Here is a 23980-nt window from a genome sequence, read left to right on the forward strand (position 1 = left end):
CCCTTATTCGATCGAAGTCTGATTCGATGTCGCTACTAATTCAAAATCAGAAAACAGGGCCTGCTAAACAAAACCGACCCTTCTGTGCGCAATTGTTGGAATTTTGAGTTGTAAGTGTGTGTAAGAGTGAGAGAAAGAAATAGGGAAAGGTGGAACGAGAAAGTGAGAGAGAAAGAGAGAGACATACAGTAAAGATAGAGGCAGTCATAGTGGGAAAAAGAGAGACAAAAATGGAAAGTATGACAAGGTGAGGCATAGGGATAGGGATAGATATAGCCAGAGAGCGAAAGAGAGAGAGAGAGAGATGAATAAAAAGGGAGAGAGATTATGAGAGAGAGAGACAGTGTGAATGCGATGGGAGATAGGAGATGGGAGATGGGTGATTTGTGGCAGGAGGTTTGTGGTTTGTGATGGGAGATGGGAGGTATGTTGGTGGGAGGTGAAAGATGAGAGTTGGGTGGTGGGTGGTGGGAGGTGGGTGCTGGGTGGTGGGTGTTGGGAGGTGGGAGGTGGGATGTGGTAGATGTTAGATGTGAAATGGGAAATGTAAGATGGAGAGGGGAGAGAGAGAGAAAAAGAGAGAGAGAAAGAGAGAGAGAGATAGAGGGAGAGGGAGAGAGAGAAATACAGAGAAAGACAGACAGAGGGAAAGACAGAGAAAAAGAGAGAAAAGAGAGATAGAGAGAAATCCAACGGCATTGGACGGTATGTCCGAGTTCACTTCGCGATTATGTGAGAGGAAGTGAGAACAATCACGCTCGCATACAGGATTAGCTTATAACGCAGCCAATCGATTCGTATTCTAATCTCAATGCTTGTGTTTGTGGATCTACGAATACAAGAAAACAAAAGAAGAATGCGAGAAGTGGGGACCGCTATCCACGGCAGAGTAGACGGACGACCGATCCGAGAGTACTGTTGTTCGGACAGGTAGCTTTACCTTCCGCGAAACGAACAAGGCAAGAGATGGGGGTCGTTCCTTCCGCGAAACACAGGAAATGCGGGATAGAAAGCGGCAGAGTGTGCCGAACGTCGAGTCGTTACTGCGCCTTTCGCGAATCGTCACGCACATGGAAGGAATTCTTCATTACAAACGCAAGAAAGGAGAAACTGATACGTGGGGAATAGTGAGCCCCAGAATTTGCAGCGAATGCGGCACGGATGGCATGGAGAGAGAAGGAGGTGCAATGCAATTGACATCTCTGAATTGTTTTAATACTGTTTGAGAGGATTCTTACAATTGGCCGAAACAATGCGCAATTCACATCGCAAATCGCATTTACGGATTATCATGCGTAGTAGGAGTGTTATGCTTAGTTTATACGAGACGCAAAAAACATTTTTTTGTAAACCTTTTTTTCACACGCTGGCCGAAAAACAAATGTGCGCAGATTTTGACCGTTGACTGACTCACTAACAACATTTTACCGTTTGCAAAGGATGCTTTGCGGTTCATGTAAGCTAAGCATAAAAAGTGGTGCAACCACAGGGCATGCGCTGTGGAGCACAGAAACTGTTACAATATGCTGTAACTCGGTACAAGTATCTGTCTTTGAAAAATTTCCTATTAACCGAGCTGTGTGATAGACGCGTTTAGTTTTTTGGTAACATTTTGCGATATTACAGTGTGTCAAAACGACAGGGCTGCATGCGTGATAGCGTGAGAATTGAGGAGTGAGAACGGGAACGCTCACTCGGGACTAATATTAGCTTAGAACTACAGTCGACTCTCGATAATTCAAACGTTCGATAATTCGAAACTCTCGATAATTCGAAGTATATCAGTAGTCCCTTGGAAAACTCTCACTATTTCGAATAAAAACAATACTATTTGATACACTCGATAAAACGAAGTAAAATTCGAAGCTAGGTTGCTCTCTTCACGCGGTAATTCGAAGCTGTATCCACTCAACTCGCAACAATTCGAAGTTCTGAGCAAGTTGAAACGCAATAGAACGCGTCACATTGCGGGTGCCCTATAACACTCTGTTGAACAGGGACGAAGATTTTCGTCCGAATTAGACTACATGGTGTAGACGGGCAGACGGACATATTTGGGGCACACATGCTTTGTAGGAAGGTGCACAAAGAAAAGTGAAGAAAAAACAGTTAGCGAAAACGGTGGGTAAAGGCATAGCGTAAATCAATACACGCATACTTATTTCCAGTTCATAACTCAGCAACCGTAGCTGCTTATTTCCTACCACTCTTGATAATTCGAACTCTCGATAAATCGAACTTTTTCCTGGGTCCCTCCAACTTCGAATTATCGAGAGTCGACTGTATATAGTTCAAATGTTTGAACCGGAGCCCGGGACGGAATATAAAAGGGAAACCCGAAAGGGACTGGGGGTTAGGATCAGGAAAACGGATGAATTAACTTAATTTTGACGAGTCAGTTGACTAAGTCTAAAATAATGATTCGCTTCGAACTTCTTCGAAATCCGAAAGTTGTAGTTACAACACAGTGCTTTTACATTTATGTCGATGGGGGCTTCAGTTAAAGGGATAAATTCTGTGCGCCAAGACCAGGCACTGGTCGAACAGGGAGAGGGTCAGATTATTTCGTTAGTTTTGATCCCACAATTCATATTTGTATTTGAACCTGCTAACTGCTCGGCAATTGTCAACACAATATACCTTCTGCAGAAAGACCTAGAAACTGTAACGGGGACGACATGGAACCTTTAACGGACCGGTAGATGAGCCAGGAACTGCTGACGGGCCAGGTACCTGGCCTAAAAAACCTAGTCCTATATAATAATTTTCCTTCCGAGGGTCGACCATGGCCCAATAAACACGCGCGCGAAAAGTAACCCTTATTCGATCGAAGTCTGATTCGATGTCGCTACTAATTCAAAATCAGAAAACAGGGCCTGCTAAACAAAACCGACCCTTCTGTGCGCAATTGTTGGAATTTTGAGTTGTAAGTGTGTGTAAGAGTGAGAGAAAGAAATAGGGAAAGGTGGAACGAGAAAGTGAGAGAGAAAGAGAGAGACATACAGTAAAGATAGAGGCAGTCATAGTGGGAAAAAGAGAGACAAAAATGGAAAGTATGACAAGGTGAGGCATAGGGATAGGGATAGATATAGCCAGAGAGCGAAAGAGAGAGAGAGAGAGATGAATAAAAAGGGAGAGAGATTATGAGAGAGAGAGACAGTGTGAATGCGATGGGAGATAGGAGATGGGAGATGGGTGATTTGTGGCAGGAGGTTTGTGGTTTGTGATGGGAGATGGGAGGTATGTTGGTGGGAGGTGAAAGATGAGAGTTGGGTGGTGGGTGGTGGAAGGTGGGTGCTGGGTGGTGGGTGTTGGGAGGTGGGAGGTGGGATGTGGTAGATGTTAGATGTGAAATGGGAAATGTAAGATGGAGAGGGGAGAGAGAGAGAGAGAAAAAGAGAGAGAGAAAGAGAGAGAGAGATAGAGGGAGAGGGAGAGAGAGAAATACAGAGAAAGACAGACAGAGGGAAAGACAGAGAAAAAGAGAGAAAAGAGAGATAGAGAGAAATCCAACGGCATTGGACGGTATGTCCGAGTTCACTTCGCGATTATGTGAGAGGAAGTGAGAACAATCACGCTCGCATACAGGATTAGCTTATAACGCAGCCAATCGATTCGTATTCTAATCTCAATGCTTGTGTTTGTGGATCTACGAATACAAGAAAACAAAAGAAGAATGCGAGAAGTGGGGACCGCTATCCACGGCAGAGTAGACGGACGACCGATCCGAGAGTACTGTTGTTCGGACAGGTAGCTTTACCTTCCGCGAAACGAACAAGGCAAGAGATGGGGGTCGTTCCTTCTGCGAAACACAGGAAATGCGGGATAGAAAGCGGCAGAGTGTGCCGAACGTCGAGTCGTTACTGCGCCTTTCGCGAATCGTCACGCACATGGAAGGAATTCTTCATTACAAACGCAAGAAAGGAGAAACTGATACGTGGGGAATAGTGAGCCCCAGAATTTGCAGCGAATGCGGCACGGATGGCATGGAGAGAGAAGGAGGTGCAATGCAATTGACATCTCTGAATTGTTTTAATACTGTTTGAGAGGATTCTTACAATTGGCCGAAACAATGCGCAATTCACATCGCAAATCGCATTTACGGATTATCATGCGTAGTAGGAGTGTTATGCTTAGTTTATACGAGACGCAAAAAACATTTTTTTGTAAACCTTTTTTTCACACGCTGGCCGAAAAACAAATGTGCGCAGATTTTGACCGTTGACTGACTCACTAACAACATTTTACCGTTTGCAAAGGATGCTTTGCGGTTCATGTAAGCTAAGCATAAAAAGTGGTGCAACCACAGGGCATGCGCTGTGGAGCACAGAAACTGTTACAATATGCTGTAACTCGGTACAAGTATCTGTCTTTGAAAAATTTCCTATTAACCGAGCTGTGTGATAGACGCGTTTAGTTTTTTGGTAACATTTTGCGATATTACAGTGTGTCAAAACGACAGGGCTGCATGCGTGATAGCGTGAGAATTGAGGAGTGAGAACGGGAACGCTCACTCGGGACTAATATTAGCTTAGAACTACAGTCGACTCTCGATAATTCAAACGTTCGATAATTCGAAACTCTCGATAATTCGAAGTATATCAGTAGTCCCTTGGAAAACTCTCACTATTTCGAATAAAAACAATACTATTTGATACACTCGATAAAGCGAAGTAAAATTCGAAGCTAGGTTGCTCTCTTCACGCGGTAATTCGAAGCTGTATCCACTCAACTCGCAACAATTCGAAGTTCTGAGCAAGTTGAAACACAATAGAACGCGTCACATTGCGGGTGCCCTATAACACTCTGTTGAACAGGGACGAAGATTTTCGTCCGAATTAGACTACATGGTGTAGACGGGCAGACGGACATATTTGGGGCACACATGCTTTGTAGGAAGGTGCACAAAGAAAAGTGAAGAAAAAACAGTTAGCGAAAACGGTGGGTAAAGGCATAGCGTAAATCAATACACGCATACTTATTTCCAGTTCATAACTCAGCAACCGTAGCTGCTTATTTCCTACCACTCTTGATAATTCGAACTCTCGATAAATCGAACTTTTTCCTGGGTCCCTCCAACTTCGAATTATCGAGAGTCGACTGTATATAGTTCAAATGTTTGAACCGGAGCCCGGGACGGAATATAAAAGGGAAACCCGAAAGGGACTGGGGGTTAGGATCAGGAAAACGGATGAATTAACTTAATTTTGACGAGTCAGTTGACTAAGTCTAAAATAATGATTCGCTTCGAACTTCTTCGAAATCCGAAAGTTGTAGTTACAACACAGTGCTTTTACATTTATGTCGATGGGGGCTTCAGTTAAAGGGATAACCCTACCAGCAATAGCTTCGGGTGGAGATAGGGAATTCAATGGGCAAGAGCGAGCTGGTGATATTCTTGTCTCTTTTACACCAACGCAGAAATTCCCCCGTCCCGCCACTGCCAGAAATCTCTCCTTACCGCGCCCATCTGTTGCCGCGGCAGCCGATCCGAACTGAAAAATCGAGATTTGTGCATCAAAGTGCGCATGCGCAATGCAATACGATACGAAGTTTAAATGCCCTGCGCGATCGGGTCTTCGAAGACCCAGCGCGAGCGATCGAAAACCCAGCGCGAGCAATCGTAGACCAGTCGAATACCCAGCGCGGTCGAATACGGACGTATGGGTACCCGTGCGGGTATACCCAGCGCGAGCGGTCATTCATTCATACGTACGCAGCGCAAGCGATCGCTAAATGAAGAGCAAAAACCGAAACGCGGTGGCCATATGAATTCGCTCCGCGAGAGGTTTAAATGGCTAGAGCGGGTTGAGCGTATACCGATGCATTCCCATACAGCCCATACAAACGGCTACGCAGTAGATATATATTGGGCCTTTAGCACACCGTTCTCAACAAAGAGCGACGGTCTTGCGGTAGGTGCGCAGAGACCGGAGTGGAAACAACGCGGTTCAAGTCCGCGTAAACAGCTCGAGACATGAGAATGTGTAGAAGGAATAGAAGAGAAAAAGAGCGCCGGGCCCCGAAAGGGGCCTCCATTTTTCGTTTTTGCCGCGGCAACTTCGGTTTTGCTTCGGTTTAGGTGTCGCGATAAATCTGAAAACGAAGTAAAAGTCACCATGCGTACGAAGCCCGTTTTACAAAGCGCGGTGGCGCTCGGGAAATTCTGTGCGCCAAGACCAGGCACTGGTCGAACAGGGAGAGGGTCAGATTATTTCGTTAGTTTTGATCCCACAATTCATATTTGTATTTGAACCTGCTAACTGCTCGGCAATTGTCAACACAATATACCTTCTGCAGAAAGACCTAGAAACTGTAACGGGGACGACATGGAACCTTTAACGGACCGGTAGATGAGCCAGGAACTGCTGACGGGCCAGGTACCTGGCCTAAAAAACCTAGTCCTATATAATAATTTTCCTTCCGAGGGTCGACCATGGCCCAATAAACACGCGCGCGAAAAGTAACCCTTATTCGATCGAAGTCTGATTCGATGTCGCTACTAATTCAAAATCAGAAAACAGGGCCTGCTAAACAAAACCGACCCTTCTGTGCGCAATTGTTGGAATTTTGAGTTGTAAGTGTGTGTAAGAGTGAGAGAAAGAAATAGGGAAAGGTGGAACGAGAAAGTGAGAGAGAAAGAGAGAGACATACAGTAAAGATAGAGGCAGTCATAGTGGGAAAAAGAGAGACAAAAATGGAAAGTATGACAAGGTGAGGCATAGGGATAGGGATAGATATAGCCAGAGAGCGAAAGAGAGAGAGAGAGAGATGAATAAAAAGGGAGAGAGATTATGAGAGAGAGAGACAGTGTGAATGCGATGGGAGATAGGAGATGGGAGATGGGTGATTTGTGGCAGGAGGTTTGTGGTTTGTGATGGGAGATGGGAGGTATGTTGGTGGGAGGTGAAAGATGAGAGTTGGGTGGTGGGTGGTGGGAGGTGGGTGCTGGGTGGTGGGTGTTGGGAGGTGGGAGGTGGGATGTGGTAGATGTTAGATGTGAAATGGGAAATGTAAGATGGAGAGGGGAGAGAGAGAGAAAAAGAGAGAGAGAGAGAGAGAGATAGAGGGAGAGGGAGAGAGAGAAATACAGAGAAAGACAGACAGAGGGAAAGACAGAGAAAAAGAGAGAAAAGAGAGATAGAGAGAAATCCAACGGCATTGGACGGTATGTCCGAGTTCAATTCGCGATTATGTGAGAGGAAGTGAGAACAATCACGCTCGCATACAGGATTAGCTTATAACGCAGCCAATCGATTCGTATTCTAATCTCAATGCTTGTGTTTGTGGATCTACGAATACAAGAAAACAAAAGAAGAATGCGAGAAGTGGGGACCGCTATCCACGGCAGAGTAGACGGACGACCGATCCGAGAGTACTGTTGTTCGGACAGGTAGCTTTACCTTCCGCGAAACGAACAAGGCAAGAGATGGGGGTCGTTCCTTCCGCGAAACACAGGAAATGCGGGATAGAAAGCGGCAGAGTGTGCCGAACGTCGAGTCGTTACTGCGCCTTTCGCGAATCGTCACGCACATGGAAGGAATTCTTCATTACAAACGCAAGAAAGGAGAAACTGATACGTGGGGAATAGTGAGCCCCAGAATTTGCAGCGAATGCGGCACGGATGGCATGGAGAGAGAAGGAGGTGCAATGCAATTGACATCTCTGAATTGTTTTAATACTGTTTGAGAGGATTCTTACAATTGGCCGAAACAATGCGCAATTCACATCGCAAATCGCATTTACGGATTATCATGCGTAGTAGGAGTGTTATGCTTAGTTTATACGAGACGCAAAAAACATTTTTTTGTAAACCTTTTTTTCACACGCTGGCCGAAAAACAAATGTGCGCAGATTTTGACCGTTGACTGACTCACTAACAACATTTTACCGTTTGCAAAGGATGCTTTGCGGTTCATGTAAGCTAAGCATAAAAAGTGGTGCAACCACAGGGCATGCGCTGTGGAGCACAGAAACTGTTACAATATGCTGTAACTCGGTACAAGTATCTGTCTTTGAAAAATTTCCTATTAACCGAGCTGTGTGATAGACGCGTTTAGTTTTTTGGTAACATTTTGCGATATTACAGTGTGTCAAAACGACAGGGCTGCATGCGTGATAGCGTGAGAATTGAGGAGTGAGAACGGGAACGCTCACTCGGGACTAATATTAGCTTAGAACTACAGTCGACTCTCGATAATTCAAACGTTCGATAATTCGAAACTCTCGATAATTCGAAGTATATCAGTAGTCCCTTGGAAAACTCTCACTATTTCGAATAAAAACAATACTATTTGATACACTCGATAAAGCGAAGTAAAATTCGAAGCTAGGTTGCTCTCTTCACGCGGTAATTCGAAGCTGTATCCACTCAACTCGCAACAATTCGAAGTTCTGAGCAAGTTGAAACGCAATAGAACGCGTCACATTGCGGGTGCCCTATAACACTCTGTTGAACAGGGACGAAGATTTTCGTCCGAATTAGACTACATGGTGTAGACGGGCAGACGGACATATTTGGGGCACACATGCTTTGTAGGAAGGTGCACAAAGAAAAGTGAAGAAAAAACAGTTAGCGAAAACGGTGGGTAAAGGCATAGCGTAAATCAATACACGCATACTTATTTCCAGTTCATAACTCAGCAACCGTAGCTGCTTATTTCCTACCACTCTTGATAATTCGAACTCTCGATAAATCGAACTTTTTCCTGGGTCCCTCCAACTTCGAATTATCGAGAGTCGACTGTATATAGTTCAAATGTTTGAACCGGAGCCCGGGACGGAATATAAAAGGGAAACCCGAAAGGGACTGGGGGTTAGGATCAGGAAAACGGATGAATTAACTTAATTTTGACGAGTCAGTTGACTAAGTCTAAAATAATGATTCGCTTCGAACTTCTTCGAAATCCGAAAGTTGTAGTTACAACACAGTGCTTTTACATTTATGTCGATGGGGGCTTCAGTTAAAGGGATAAATTCTGTGCGCCAAGACCAGGCACTGGTCGAACAGGGAGAGGGTCAGATTATTTCGTTAGTTTTGATCCCACAATTCATATTTGTATTTGAACCTGCTAACTGCTCGGCAATTGTCAACACAATATACCTTCTGCAGAAAGACCTAGAAACTGTAACGGGGACGACATGGAACCTTTAACGGACCGGTAGATGAGCCAGGAACTGCTGACGGGCCAGGTACCTGGCCTAAAAAACCTAGTCCTATATAATAATTTTCCTTCCGAGGGTCGACCATGGCCCAATAAACACGCGCGCGAAAAGTAACCCTTATTCGATCGAAGTCTGATTCGATGTCGCTACTAATTCAAAATCAGAAAACAGGGCCTGCTAAACAAAACCGACCCTTCTGTGCGCAATTGTTGGAATTTTGAGTTGTAAGTGTGTGTAAGAGTGAGAGAAAGAAATAGGGAAAGGTGGAACGAGAAAGTGAGAGAGAAAGAGAGAGACATACAGTAAAGATAGAGGCAGTCATAGTGGGAAAAAGAGAGACAAAAATGGAAAGTATGACAAGGTGAGGCATAGGGATAGGGATAGATATAGCCAGAGAGCGAAAGAGAGAGAGAGAGATGAATAAAAAGGGAGAGAGATTATGAGAGAGAGACAGTGTGAATGCGATGGGAGATAGGAGATGGGAGATGGGAGATGGGAGATGGGTGATTTGTGGCAGGAGGTTTGTGGTTTGTGATTGGAGATGGGAGGTATGTTGGTGGGAGGTGAAAGATGAGAGTTGGGAGGTGGGTGGTGGGAGGTGGGTGGTGGGAGGTGGGTGCTGGGTGGTGGGTGTTGGGTGGTGGGAGGTGGGAAGTGGGAGGTGGTAGATAAAGATAAAGTTAGATGTGAAATGGGAAATGTAAGATGGAGAGGGGGAGAGAGAGAGAGAGAAAAAGAGAGAGAGAGAGAGAGAGAGAGAGAGAGAGAGAGAGAGATAGAGGGAGAGAGAGAAATACAGAAAAAGACAGACAGAGGGAAAGACAGAGAAAAAGAGAGAAAAGAGAGAGAGAGAGAAATCCAACGGCATTGGACGGTATGTCCGAGTTCACTTCGCGATTATGTGAGAGGAAGTGAGAACAATCACGCTCGCATACAGGATTAGCTTATAACGCAGCCAATCGATTCGTATTCTAATCTCACTGCTTGTGTTTGTGGATCTACGAATACAAGAAAACAAAAGAAGAATGCGAGAAGTGGGGACCGCTATCCACGGCAGAGTAGACGGACGACCGATCCGAGAGTACTGTTGTTCGGACAGGTAGCTTTACCTTCCGCGAAACGAACAAGGCAAGAGATGGGGGTCGTTCCTTCCGCGAAACACAGGAAATGCGGGATAGAAAGCGGCAGAGTGTGCCGAACGTCGAGTCGTTACTGCGCCTTTCGCGAATCGTCACACACATGGAAGGAATTCTTCATTACAAACGCAAGAAAGGAGAAACTGATACGTGGGGAATAGTGAGCCCCAGAATTTGCAGCGAATACGGCACGGATGGCATGGAGAGAGAAGGAGGTGCAATGCAATTGACATCTCTGAATTGTTTTAATACTGTTTGAGAGGATTCTTACAATTGGCCGAAACAATGCGCAATTCACATCGCAAATCGCATTTACGGATTATCATGCGTAGTAGGAGTGTTATGCTTAGTTTACACGAGACGCAAAAAACATTTTTTTGTAAACCTTTTTTTCACACGCTGGCCGAAAAACAAATGTGCGCAGATTTTGACCGTTGACTGACTCACTAACAACATTTTACCGTTTGCAAAGGATGCTTTGCGGTTCATGTAAGCTAAGCATAAAAAGTGGTGCAACCACAGGGCATGCGCTGTGGAGCACAGAAACTGTTACAATATGCTGTAACTCGGTACAAGTATCTGTCTTTGAAAAATTTCCTATTAACCGAGCTGTGTGATAGACGCGTTTAGTTTTTTGGTAACATTTTGCGATATTACAGTGTGTCAAAACGACAGGGCTGCATGCGTGATAGCGTGAGAATTGAGGAGTGAGAACGGGAACGCTCACTCGGGACTAATATTAGCTTAGAACTACAGTCGACTCTCGATAATTCAAACGTTCGATAATTCGAAACTCTCGATAATTCGAAGTATATCAGTAGTCCCTTGGAAAACTCTCACTATTTCGAATAAAAACAATACTATTTGATACACTCGATAAAGCGAAGTAAAATTCGAAGCTAGGTTGCTCTCTTCACGCGGTAATTCGAAGCTGTATCCACTCAACTCGCAACAATTCGAAGTTCTGAGCAAGTTGAAACGCAATAGAACGCGTCACATTGCGGGTGCCCTATAACACTCTGTTGAACAGGGACGAAGATTTTCGTCCGAATTAGACTACATGGTGTAGACGGGCAGACGGACATATTTGGGGCACACATGCTTTGTAGGAAGGTGCACAAAGAAAAGTGAAGAAAAAACAGTTAGCGAAAACGGTGGGTAAAGGCATAGCGTAAATCAATACACGCATACTTATTTCCAGTTCATAACTCAGCAACCGTAGCTGCTTATTTCCTACCACTCTTGATAATTCGAACTCTCGATAAATCGAACTTTTTCCTGGGTCCCTCCAACTTCGAATTATCGAGAGTCGACTGTATATAGTTCAAATGTTTGAACCGGAGCCCGGGACGGAATATAAAAGGGAAACCCGAAAGGGACTGGGGGTTAGGATCAGGAAAACGGATGAATTAACTTAATTTTGACGAGTCAGTTGACTAAGTCTAAAATAATGATTCGCTTCGAACTTCTTCGAAATCCGAAAGTTGTAGTTACAACACAGTGCTTTTACATTTATGTCGATGGGGGCTTCAGTTAAAGGGATAAATTCTGTGCGCCAAGACCAGGCACTGGTCGAACAGGGAGAGGGTCAGATTATTTCGTTAGTTTTGATCCCACAATTCATATTTGTATTTGAACCTGCTAACTGCTCGGCAATTGTCAACACAATATACCTTCTGCAGAAAGACCTAGAAACTGTAACGGGGACGACATGGAACCTTTAACGGACCGGTAGATGAGCCAGGAACTGCTGACGGGCCAGGTACCTGGCCTAAAAAACCTAGTCCTATATAATAATTTTCCTTCCGAGGGTCGACCATGGCCCAATAAACACGCGCGCGAAAAGTAACCCTTATTCGATCGAAGTCTGATTCGATGTCGCTACTAATTCAAAATCAGAAAACAGGGCCTGCTAAACAAAACCGACCCTTCTGTGCGCAATTGTTGGAATTTTGAGTTGTAAGTGTGTGTAAGAGTGAGAGAAAGAAATAGGGAAAGGTGGAACGAGAAAGTGAGAGAGAAAGAGAGAGACATACAGTAAAGATAGAGGCAGTCATAGTGGGAAAAAGAGAGACAAAAATGGAAAGTATGACAAGGTGAGGCATAGGGATAGGGATAGATATAGCCAGAGAGCGAAAGAGAGAGAGAGAGAGATGAATAAAAAGGGAGAGAGATTATGAGAGAGAGAGACAGTGTGAATGCGATGGGAGATAGGAGATGGGAGATGGGTGATTTGTGGCAGGAGGTTTGTGGTTTGTGATGGGAGATGGGAGGTATGTTGGTGGGAGGTGAAAGATGAGAGTTGGGTGGTGGGTGGTGGAAGGTGGGTGCTGGGTGGTGGGTGTTGGGAGGTGGGAGGTGGGATGTGGTAGATGTTAGATGTGAAATGGGAAATGTAAGATGGAGAGGGGAGAGAGAGAGAGAGAAAAAGAGAGAGAGAAAGAGAGAGAGAGATAGAGGGAGAGGGAGAGAGAGAAATACAGAGAAAGACAGACAGAGGGAAAGACAGAGAAAAAGAGAGAAAAGAGAGATAGAGAGAAATCCAACGGCATTGGACGGTATGTCCGAGTTCACTTCGCGATTATGTGAGAGGAAGTGAGAACAATCACGCTCGCATACAGGATTAGCTTATAACGCAGCCAATCGATTCGTATTCTAATCTCAATGCTTGTGTTTGTGGATCTACGAATACAAGAAAACAAAAGAAGAATGCGAGAAGTGGGGACCGCTATCCACGGCAGAGTAGACGGACGACCGATCCGAGAGTACTGTTGTTCGGACAGGTAGCTTTACCTTCCGCGAAACGAACAAGGCAAGAGATGGGGGTCGTTCCTTCCGCGAAACACAGGAAATGCGGGATAGAAAGCGGCAGAGTGTGCCGAACGTCGAGTCGTTACTGCGCCTTTCGCGAATCGTCACGCACATGGAAGGAATTCTTCATTACAAACGCAAGAAAGGAGAAACTGATACGTGGGGAATAGTGAGCCCCAGAATTTGCAGCGAATGCGGCACGGATGGCATGGAGAGAGAAGGAGGTGCAATGCAATTGACATCTCTGAATTGTTTTAATACTGTTTGAGAGGATTCTTACAATTGGCCGAAACAATGCGCAATTCACATCGCAAATCGCATTTACGGATTATCATGCGTAGTAGGAGTGTTATGCTTAGTTTATACGAGACGCAAAAAACATTTTTTTTGTAAACCTTTTTTTCACACGCTGGCCGAAAAACAAATGTGCGCAGATTTTGACCGTTGACTGACTCACTAACAACATTTTACCGTTTGCAAAGGATGCTTTGCGGTTCATGTAAGCTAAACATAAAAAGTGGTGCAACCACAGGGCATGCGCTGTGGAGCACAGAAACTGTTACAATATGCTGTAACTCGGTACAAGTATCTGTCTTTGAAAAATTTCCTATTAACCGAGCTGTGTGATAGACGCGTTTAGTTTTTTGGTAACATTTTGCGATATTACAGTGTGTCAAAACGACAGGGCTGCATGCGTGATAGCGTGAGAATTGAGGAGTGAGAACGGGAACGCTCACTCGGGACTAATATTAGCTTAGAACTACAGTCGACTCTCGATAATTCAAACGTTCGATAATTCGAAACTCTCGATAATTCGAAGTATATCAGTAGTCCCTTGGAAAACTCTCACTATTTCGAATAAAAACAATACTATTTGATACACTCGATAAAGCGAAGTAAAATTCGAAGCTAGGTTGCTCTCTTCACGCGGTAATTCGAAGCTGTATCCACTCAACTCGCAACAATTCGAAGTTCTGAGCAAGTTGAAACGCAATAGAACGCGTCACATTGCGGGTGCCCTATAACACTCTGTTGAACAGGGACGAAGATTTTCGTCCGAATTAGACTACATGGTGTAGACGGGCAGACGGACATATTTGGGGCACACATGCTTTGTAGGAAGGTGCACAAAGAAAAGTGAAGAAAAAACAGTTAGCGAAAACGGTGGGTAAAGGCATAGCGTAAATCAATACACGCATACTTATTTCCAGTTCATAACTCAGCAACCGTAGCTGCTTATTTCCTACCACTCTTGATAATTCGAACTCTCGATAAATCGAACTTTTTCCTGGGTCCCTCCAACTTCGAATTATCGAGAGTCGACTGTATATAGTTCAAATGTTTGAACCGGAGCCCGGGACGGAATATAAAAGGGAAACCCGAAAGGGACTGGGGGTTAGGATCAGGAAAACGGATGAATTAACTTAATTTTGACGAGTCAGTTGACTAAGTCTAAAATAATGATTCGCTTCGAACTTCTTCGAAATCCGAAAGTTGTAGTTACAACACAGTGCTTTTACATTTATGTCGATGGGGGCTTCAGTTAAAGGGATAAATTCTGTGCGCCAAGACCAGGCACTGGTCGAACAGGGAGAGGGTCAGATTATTTCGTTAGTTTTGATCCCACAATTCATATTTGTATTTGAACCTGCTAACTGCTCGGCAATTGTCAACACAATATACCTTCTGCAGAAAGACCTAGAAACTGTAACGGGGACGACATGGAACCTTTAACGGACCGGTAGATGAGCCAGGAACTGCTGACGGGCCAGGTACCTGGCCTAAAAAACCTAGTCCTATATAATAATTTTCCTTCCGAGGGTCGACCATGGCCCAATAAACACGCGCGCGAAAAGTAACCCTTATTCGATCGAAGTCTGATTCGATGTCGCTACTAATTCAAAATCAGAAAACAGGGCCTGCTAAACAAAACCGACCCTTCTGTGCGCAATTGTTGGAATTTTGAGTTGTAAGTGTGTGTAAGAGTGAGAGAAAGAAATAGGGAAAGGTGGAACGAGAAAGTGAGAGAGAAAGAGAGAGACATACAGTAAAGATAGAGGCAGTCATAGTGGGAAAAAGAGAGACAAAAATGGAAAGTATGACAAGGTGAGGCATAGGGATAGGGATAGATATAGCCAGAGAGCGAAAGAGAGAGAGAGAGATGAATAAAAAGGGAGAGAGATTATGAGAGAGAGACAGTGTGAATGCGATGGGAGATAGGAGATGGGAGATGGGAGATGGGAGATGGGTGATTTGTGGCAGGAGGTTTGTGGTTTGTGATTGGAGATGGGAGGTATGTTGGTGGGAGGTGAAAGATGAGAGTTGGGAGGTGGGTGGTGGGAGGTGGGTGGTGGGAGGTGGGTGCTGGGTGGTGGGTGTTGGGTGGTGGGAGGTGGGAAGTGGGAGGTGGTAGATAAAGATAAAGTTAGATGTGAAATGGGAAATGTAAGATGGAGAGGGGGAGAGAGAGAGAGAGAAAAAGAGAGAGAGAGAGAGAGAGAGAGAGAGAGAGATAGAGGGAGAGAGAGAAAGACAGAAAAAGACAGACAGAGGGAAAGACAGAGAAAAAGAGAGAAAAGAGAGAGAGAGAGAAATCCAACGGCATTGGACGGTATGTCCGAGTTCACTTCGCGATTATGTGAGAGGAAGTGAGAACAATCACGCTCGCATACAGGATTAGCTTATAACGCAGCCAATCGATTCGTATTCTAATCTCACTGCTTGTGTTTGTGGATCTACGAATACAAGAAAACAAAAGAAGAATGCGAGAAGTGGGGACCGCTATCTACGGCAGAGTAGACGGACGACCGATCCGAGAGTACTGTTGTTCGGACAGGTAGCTTTACCTTCCGCGAAACGAACAAGGCAAGAGATGGGGGTCGTTCCTTCCGCGAAACACAGGAAATGCGGGATAGAAAGCGGCAGAGTGTGCCGAACGTCGAGTCGTTACTGCGCCTTTCGCGAATCGTCACGCACATGGAAGGAATTCTTCATTACAAACGCAAGAAAGGAGAAACTGATACGTGGGGAATAGTGAGCCCCAGAATTTGCAGCGAATGCGGCACGGATGGCATGGAGAGAGAAGGAGGTGCAATGCAATTGACATCTCTGAATTGTTTTAATACTGTTTGAGAGGATTCTTACAATTGGCCGAAACAATGCGCAATTCACATCGCAAATCGCATTTACGGATTATCATGCGTAGTAGGAGTGTTATGCTTAGTTTATACGAGACGCAAAAAACATTTTTTTTGTAAACCTTTTTTTCACACGCTGGCCGAAAAACAAATGTGCGCAGATTTTGACCGTTGACTGACTCACTAACAACATTTTACCGTTTGCAAAGGATGCTTTGCGGTTCATGTAAGCTAAACATAAAAAGTGGTGCAACCACAGGGCATGCGCTGTGGAGCACAGAAACTGTTACAATATGCTGTAACTCGGTACAAGTATCTGTCTTTGAAAAATTTCCTATTAACCGAGCTGTGTGATAGACGCGTTTAGTTTTTTGGTAACATTTTGCGATATTACAGTGTGTCAAAACGGCAGGGCTGCATGCGTGATAGCGTGAGAATTGAGGAGTGAGAACGGGAACGCTCACTCGGGACTAATATTAGCTTAGAACTACAGTCGACTCTCGATAATTCAAACGTTCGATAATTCGAAACTCTCGATAATTCGAAGTATATCAGTAGTCCCTTGGAAAACTCTCACTATTTCGAATAAAAACAATACTATTTGATACACTCGATAAAGCGAAGTAAAATTCGAAGCTAGGTTGCTCTCTTCACGCGGTAATTCGAAGCTGTATCCACTCAACTCGCAACAATTCGAAGTTCTGAGCAAGTTGAAACGCAATAGAACGCGTCACATTGCGGGTGCCCTATAACACTCTGTTGAACAGGGACGAAGATTTTCGTCCGAATTAGACTACATGGTGTAGACGGGCAGACGGACATATTTGGGGCACACATGCTTTGTAGGAAGGTGCACAAAGAAAAGTGAAGAAAAAACAGTTAGCGAAAACGGTGGGTAAAGGCATAGCGTAAATCAATACACGCATACTTATTTCCAGTTCATAACTCAGCAACCGTAGCTGCTTATTTCCTACCACTCTTGATAATTCGAACTCTCGATAAATCGAACTTTTTCCTGGGTCCCTCCAACTTCGAATTATCGAGAGTCGACTGTATATAGTTCAAATGTTTGAACCGGAGCCCGGGACGGAATATAAAAGGGAAACCCGAAAGGGACTGGGGGTTAGGATCAGGAAAACGGATGAATTAACTTAATTTTGACGAGTCAGTTGACTAAGTCTAAAATAATGATTCGCTTCGAACTTCTTCGAAATCCGAAAGTTGTAGTTACAACACAGTGCTTTTACATTTATGTCGATGGGGGCTTCAGTTAAAGGGATAAATTCTGTGCGCCAAGACCAGGCACTGGTCGAACAGGGAGAGGGTCAGATTATTTCGTTAGTTTTGATCCCACAATTCATATTTGTATTTGAACCTGCTAACTGCTCGGCAATTGTCAACACAATATACCTTCTGCAGAAAGACCTAGAAACTGTAACGGGGACGACATGGAACCTTTAACGGACCGGTAGATGAGCCAGGAACTGCTGACGGGCCAGGTACCTGGCCTAAAAAACCTAGTCCTATATAATAATTTTCCTTCCGAGGGTCGACCATGGCCCAATAAACACGCGCGCGAAAAGTAACCCTTATTCGATCGAAGTCTGATTCGATGTCGCTACTAATTCAAAATCAGAAAACAGGGCCTGCTAAACAAAACCGACCCTTCTGTGCGCAATTGTTGGAATTTTGAGTTGTAAGTGTGTGTAAGAGTGAGAGAAAGAAATAGGGAAAGGTGGAACGAGAAAGTGAGAGAGAAAGAGAGAGACATACAGTAAAGATAGAGGCAGTCATAGTGGGAAAAAGAGAGACAAAAATGGAAAGTATGACAAGGTGAGGCATAGGGATAGGGATAGATATAGCCAGAGAGCGAAAGAGAGAGAGAGAGATGAATAAAAAGGGAGAGAGATTATGAGAGAGAGACAGTGTGAATGCGATGGGAGATAGGAGATGGGAGATGGGAGATGGGAGATGGGTGATTTGTGGCAGGAGGTTTGTGGTTTGTGATTGGAGATGGGAGGTATGTTGGTGGGAGGTGAAAGATGAGAGTTGGGAGGTGGGTGGTGGGAGGTGGGTGGTGGGAGGTGGGTGCTGGGTGGTGGGTGTTGGGTGGTGGGAGGTGGGAAGTGGGAGGTGGTAGATAAAGATAAAGTTAGATGTGAAATGGGAAATGTAAGATGGAGAGGGGGAGAGAGAGAGAGAGAAAAAGAGAGAGAGAGAGAGAGAGAGAGAGAGAGAGAGAGAGAGATAGAGGGAGAGAGAGAAATACAGAAAAAGACAGACAGAGGGAAAGACAGAGAAAAAGAGAGAAAAGAGAGAGAGAGAGAAATCCAACGGCATTGGACGGTATGTCCGAGTTCACTTCGCGATTATGTGAGAGGAAGTGAGAACAATCACGCTCGCATACAGGATTAGCTTATAACGCAGCCAATCGATTCGTATTCTAATCTCACTGCTTGTGTTTGTGGATCTACGAATACAAGAAAACAAAAGAAGAATGCGAGAAGTGGGGACCGCTATCTACGGCAGAGTAGACGGACGACCGATCCGAGAGTACTGTTGTTCGGACAGGTAGCTTTACCTTCCGCGAAACGAACAAGGCAAGAGATGGGGGTCGTTCCTTCCGCGAAACACAGGAAATGCGGGATAGAAAGCGGCAGAGTGTGCCGAACGTCGAGTCGTTACTGCGCCTTTCGCGAATCGTCACACACATGGAAGGAATTCTTCATTACAAACGCAAGAAAGGAGAAACTGATACGTGGGGAATAGTGAGCCCCAGAATTTGCAGCGAATACGGCACGGATGGCATGGAGAGAGAAGGAGGTGCAATGCAATTGACATCTCTGAATTGTTTTAATACTGTTTGAGAGGATTCTTACAATTGGCCGAAACAATGCGCAATTCACATCGCAAATCGCATTTACGGATTATCATGCGTAGTAGGAGTGTTATGCTTAGTTTACACGAGACGCAAAAAACATTTTTTTGTAAACCTTTTTTTCACACGCTGGCCGAAAAACAAATGTGCGCAGATTTTGACCGTTGACTGACTCACTAACAACATTTTACCGTTTGCAAAGGTGCTGTGGAGCACAGAAACTGGTACAATATGCTGTAACTCGGTACAAGTATCTGTCTTTGAAAAATTTCCTATTAAACGGGCTAACATTTTGCGATATAACAGTGTGTCAAAACGACAGGGCTGCATGCGTGACAGCGTGAGAATTGAGGAGTGAGAACGGGAACGCTCACTCGGGACTAATATTAGTTTAGAACTATATAGTTCAAATGTTTGAACCGGAGCCCGGGACGGAATATAAAAGGGAAACCCGAAAGGGACTGGGGATTAGGATCAGGAAAACGGATGAATTAACTTAATTTTGACGAGTCAGTTGACTAAGTCTAAAATAATTATTCGCTTCGAACTTCTTCGAAATCCGAAAGTTGTAGTTACAACACAGTGCTTTTACATTTATGTCGATGGGGGCTTCAGTTAAAGGGATAAATTCTGTGCGCCAAGACCAGGCACTGGTCGAACAGGGAGAGGGTCAGATTATTTCGTTAGTTTTGATCCCACAATTCATATTTGTATTTGAACCTGCTAACTGCTCGGCAATTGTCAACACAATATACCTTCTGCAGAAAGACCTAGAAACTGTAACGGGGACGACATGGAACCTTTAATGGACCGGTAGATGAGCCAGGAACTGCTGACGGGCCAGGTACCTGGCCTAAAAAACCTAGTCCTATATAATAATTTTCCTTCCGAGGGTCGACCATGGCCCAACAAACACGCGCGCGAAAAGTAATCCATATTCGATCGATGACTGATTCGATGCCGCTACTAATGCAAAATCAGAAAACTGGGCCAGCTAAACAAAACCGACCCTTCTGTGCGCAATTGTTGGAATTTTGAGTTGTAAGTGTGTGTAAGAGTGAGAAAAAGAAATAGGGAAAGGTGGAACGAGAAAGTGAGAGAGAAAGAGAGAGACATACAGTAAAGATAGAGGCAGTCATAGTGGGAAAAAGAGAGACAAAAATGGAAAGTGTGACAAGGTGAGGCATAGGGATAGGGATAGATATAGCCAGAGAGCGAAAGAGAGAGAGAGAGATGAATAAAAAGGGAGAGAGATTATGAGAGAGAGACAGTGTGAATGCGATGGGAGATAGGAGATGGGAGATGGGAGATGGGAGATGGGTGATTTGTGGCAGGAGGTTTGTGGTTTGTGATTGGAGATGGGAGGTATGTTGGTGGGAGGTGAAAGATGAGAGTTGGGAGGTGGGTGGTGGGAGGTGGGTGGTGGGAGGTGGGTGCTGGGTGGTGGGTGTTGGGTGGTGGGAGGTGGGAAGTGGGAGGTGGTAGATAAAGATAAAGTTAGATGTGAAATGGGAAATGTAAGATGGAGAGGGGGAGAGAGAGAGAGAGAAAAAGAGAGAGAGAGAGAGAGAGAGAGAGAGAGAGAGAGAGATAGAGGGAGAGAGAGAAAGACAGAAAAAGACAGACAGAGGGAAAGACAGAGAAAAAGAGAGAAAAGAGAGAGAGAGAGAAATCCAACGGCATTGGACGGTATGTCCGAGTTCACTTCGCGATTATGTGAGAGGAAGTGAGAACAATCACGCTCGCATACAGGATTAGCTTATAACGCAGCCAATCGATTCGTATTCTAATCTCACTGCTTGTGTTTGTGGATCTACGAATACAAGAAAACAAAAGAAGAATGCGAGAAGTGGGGACCGCTATCCACGGCAGAGTAGACGGACGACCGATCCGAGAGTACTGTTGTTCGGACAGGTAGCTTTACCTTCCGCGAAACGAACAAGGCAAGAGATGGGGGTCGTTCCTTCCGCGAAACACAGGAAATGCGGGATAGAAAGCGGCAGAGTGTGCCGAACGTCGAGTCGTTACTGCGCCTTTCGCGAATCGTCACACACATGGAAGAAATTCTTCATTACAAACGCAAGAAAGGAGAAACTGATACGTGGGGAATAGTGAGCCCCAGAATTTGCAGCGAATACGGCACGGATGGCATGGAGAGAGAAGGAGGTGCAATGCAATTGACATCTCTGAATTGTTTTAATACTGTTTGAGAGGATTCTTACAATTGGCCGAAACAATGCGCAATTCACATCGCAAATCGCATTTACGGATTATCATGCGTAGTAGGAGTGTTATGCTTAGTTTACACGAGACGCAAAAAACATTTTTTTGTAAACCTTTTTTTCACACGCTGGCCGAAAAACAAATGTGCGCAGATTTTGACCGTTGACTGACTCACTAACAACATTTTACCGTTTGCAAAGGATGCTTTGCGGTTCATGTAAGCTAAGCATAAAAAGTGGTGCAACCACAGGGCATGCGCTGTGGAGCACAGAAACTGTTACAATATGCTGTAACTCGGTACAAGTATCTGTCTTTGAAAAATTTCCTATTAACCGAGCTGTGTGATAGACGCGTTTAGTTTTTTGGTAACATTTTGCGATATTACAGTGTGTCAAAACGACAGGGCTGCATGCGTGATAGCGTGAGAATTGAGGAGTGAGAACGGGAACGCTCACTCGGGACTAATATTAGCTTAGAACTACAGTCGACTCTCGATAATTCAAACGTTCGATAATTCGAAACTCTCGATAATTCGAAGTATATCAGTAGTTCCTTCTAAAACTCTCACTATTTCGAATAAAAACAATACTATTTGATACACTCGATAAAGCGAAGTAAAATTCGAAGCTAGGTTGCTCTCTTCACGCGGTAATTCGAAGCTGTATCCACTCAACTCGCAACAATTCGAAGTTCTGAGCAAGTTGAAACGCAATAGAACGCGTCACATTGCGGGTGCCCTATAACACTCTGTTGAACAGGGACGAAGATTTTCGTCCGAATTAGACTACATGGTGTAGACGGGCAGACGGACATATTTGGGGCACACATGCTTTGTAGGAAGGTGCACAAAGAAAAGTGAAGAAAAAACAGTTAGCGAAAACGGTGGATAAAGGCATAGCGTAAATCAATACACGCATACTTATTTCCAGTTCATAACTCAGCAACCGTAGCTGCTTATTTCCTACCACTCTTGATAATTCGAACTCTCGATAAATCGAACTTTTTCCTGGGTCCCTCCAACTTCGAATTATCGAGAGTCGACTGTATATAGTTCAAATGTTTGAACCGGAGCCCGGGACGGAATATAAAAGGGAAACCCGAAAGGGACTGGGGGTTAGGATCAGGAAAACGGATGAATTAACTTAATTTTGACGAGTCAGTTGACTAAGTCTAAAATAATGATTCGCTTCGAACTTCTTCGAAATCCGAAAGTTGTAGTTACAACACAGTGCTTTTACATTTATGTCGATGGGGGCTTCAGTTAAAGGGATAAATTCTGTGCGCCAAGACCAGGCACTGGTCGAACAGGGAGAGGGTCAGATTATTTCGTTAGTTTTGATCCCACAATTCATATTTGTATTTGAACCTGCTAACTGCTCGGCAATTGTCAACACAATATACCTTCTGCAGAAAGACCTAGAAACTGTAACGGGGACGACATGGAACCTTTAATGGACCGGTAGATGAGCCAGGAACTGCTGACGGGCCAGGTACCTGGCCTAAAAAACCTAGTACCAGTTTATAATTATATTTTACAGCATTGTGAATTATGTGGGCAGGACATGACCATGTATCAACGAGCTGAAATTCTCTTTCACGTATGAGCTTGCTGTTGATTTTATGCTCCAAGCTTTGGTTTACCTTTGGCCCATCCATGCTTATCATGACAAGGATGTCTAAAGGAAGCTTAGCAGCTTCTAGCCCTTCCAGATTTTTTCCCATAATACTATCAGCTGTAGCTTTGCCGAGAAAAGCGGAATCAAGATGGAAGAACATGATCTTCGTCAGATGGCTTGAAAAATATTAAATTGTTACATCCATTTCCTGTTGTTTCCTTCGGTCTCATCAAACAACAACGAATAGAATTATCCTCACACATCCTTCAAAAACGGTCCCTGAAGAATGGCCGATTGCGTAATTTACCATATCTGTCATTTTCTGCCGATATAAACTGAACCCCTTCAAATCGTTCAACAAATGTTATCGTTTTGTGCATGCTATGCCCCATAAAAAAATCACCATGTTTTCGCTTTCGCTCTTTAAGGTCTCAATTGTTAGAATGAGATGTTCGTCGATTTTGATTATGGTGATTCGCACTGACTATTTTTACGCATGACTGACTGACTATCCTGCTATGAGTAATCATTAGTCACAGAAAGCCAAGCTCAGTCACAAGCGTAGGCAGGCCTTGACCGATAACGGTTGTTGTGCCAGTGAAGAAGACGCTGGAACGCCGGAGGACGATTTCCGAAGTTGTTTTCCTTCACAAATTACTAGCAGATCAAATTGATGCTCCGTCTCTTCTATCAGGAATCGCTTTCTACGCACCAAGTCAAGCCCTTAGATCTAGATCTTTGTTTCGTTTCTTTTCGTCGTAATGTTTATTGTGCTCGTGATCCGGATGGCATCCGCGTATAATTTGTCTGCGCATTCTTTGGACATGAATATGACTGCGGATTCAGTCAATCATCTTTTACATTATGTTCGCGTTTAATTGTTAAGTCTAGTCATAAGATTTATGTAGGCCATAAGGCCAGATAAATTAATAAATGAATTTGAAATTGAAAATTAAAATTGATATAGAAATTGAAGAAGAAGAAGAAGAAGATTTGCACTGATATAACGATAAT

The 23980-nt window shown here is 44.3% G+C and overlaps 1 pseudogene; it reads right to left on the bottom strand.

Annotated features, from left to right (window-relative positions):
• Nucleotides 1-23324, bottom strand: part of LOC131270444 (uncharacterized) — a 33589-nt pseudogene extending 10265 nt beyond the window's left edge.
• Between the last annotated feature and the right edge of the window lie 656 nt (nucleotides 23325-23980).

This window comes from Anopheles coustani (assembly GCF_943734705.1).
Source record: "Anopheles coustani chromosome X unlocalized genomic scaffold, idAnoCousDA_361_x.2 X_unloc_3, whole genome shotgun sequence".
NCBI lineage: Eukaryota > Metazoa > Arthropoda > Insecta > Diptera > Culicidae > Anopheles > Anopheles coustani.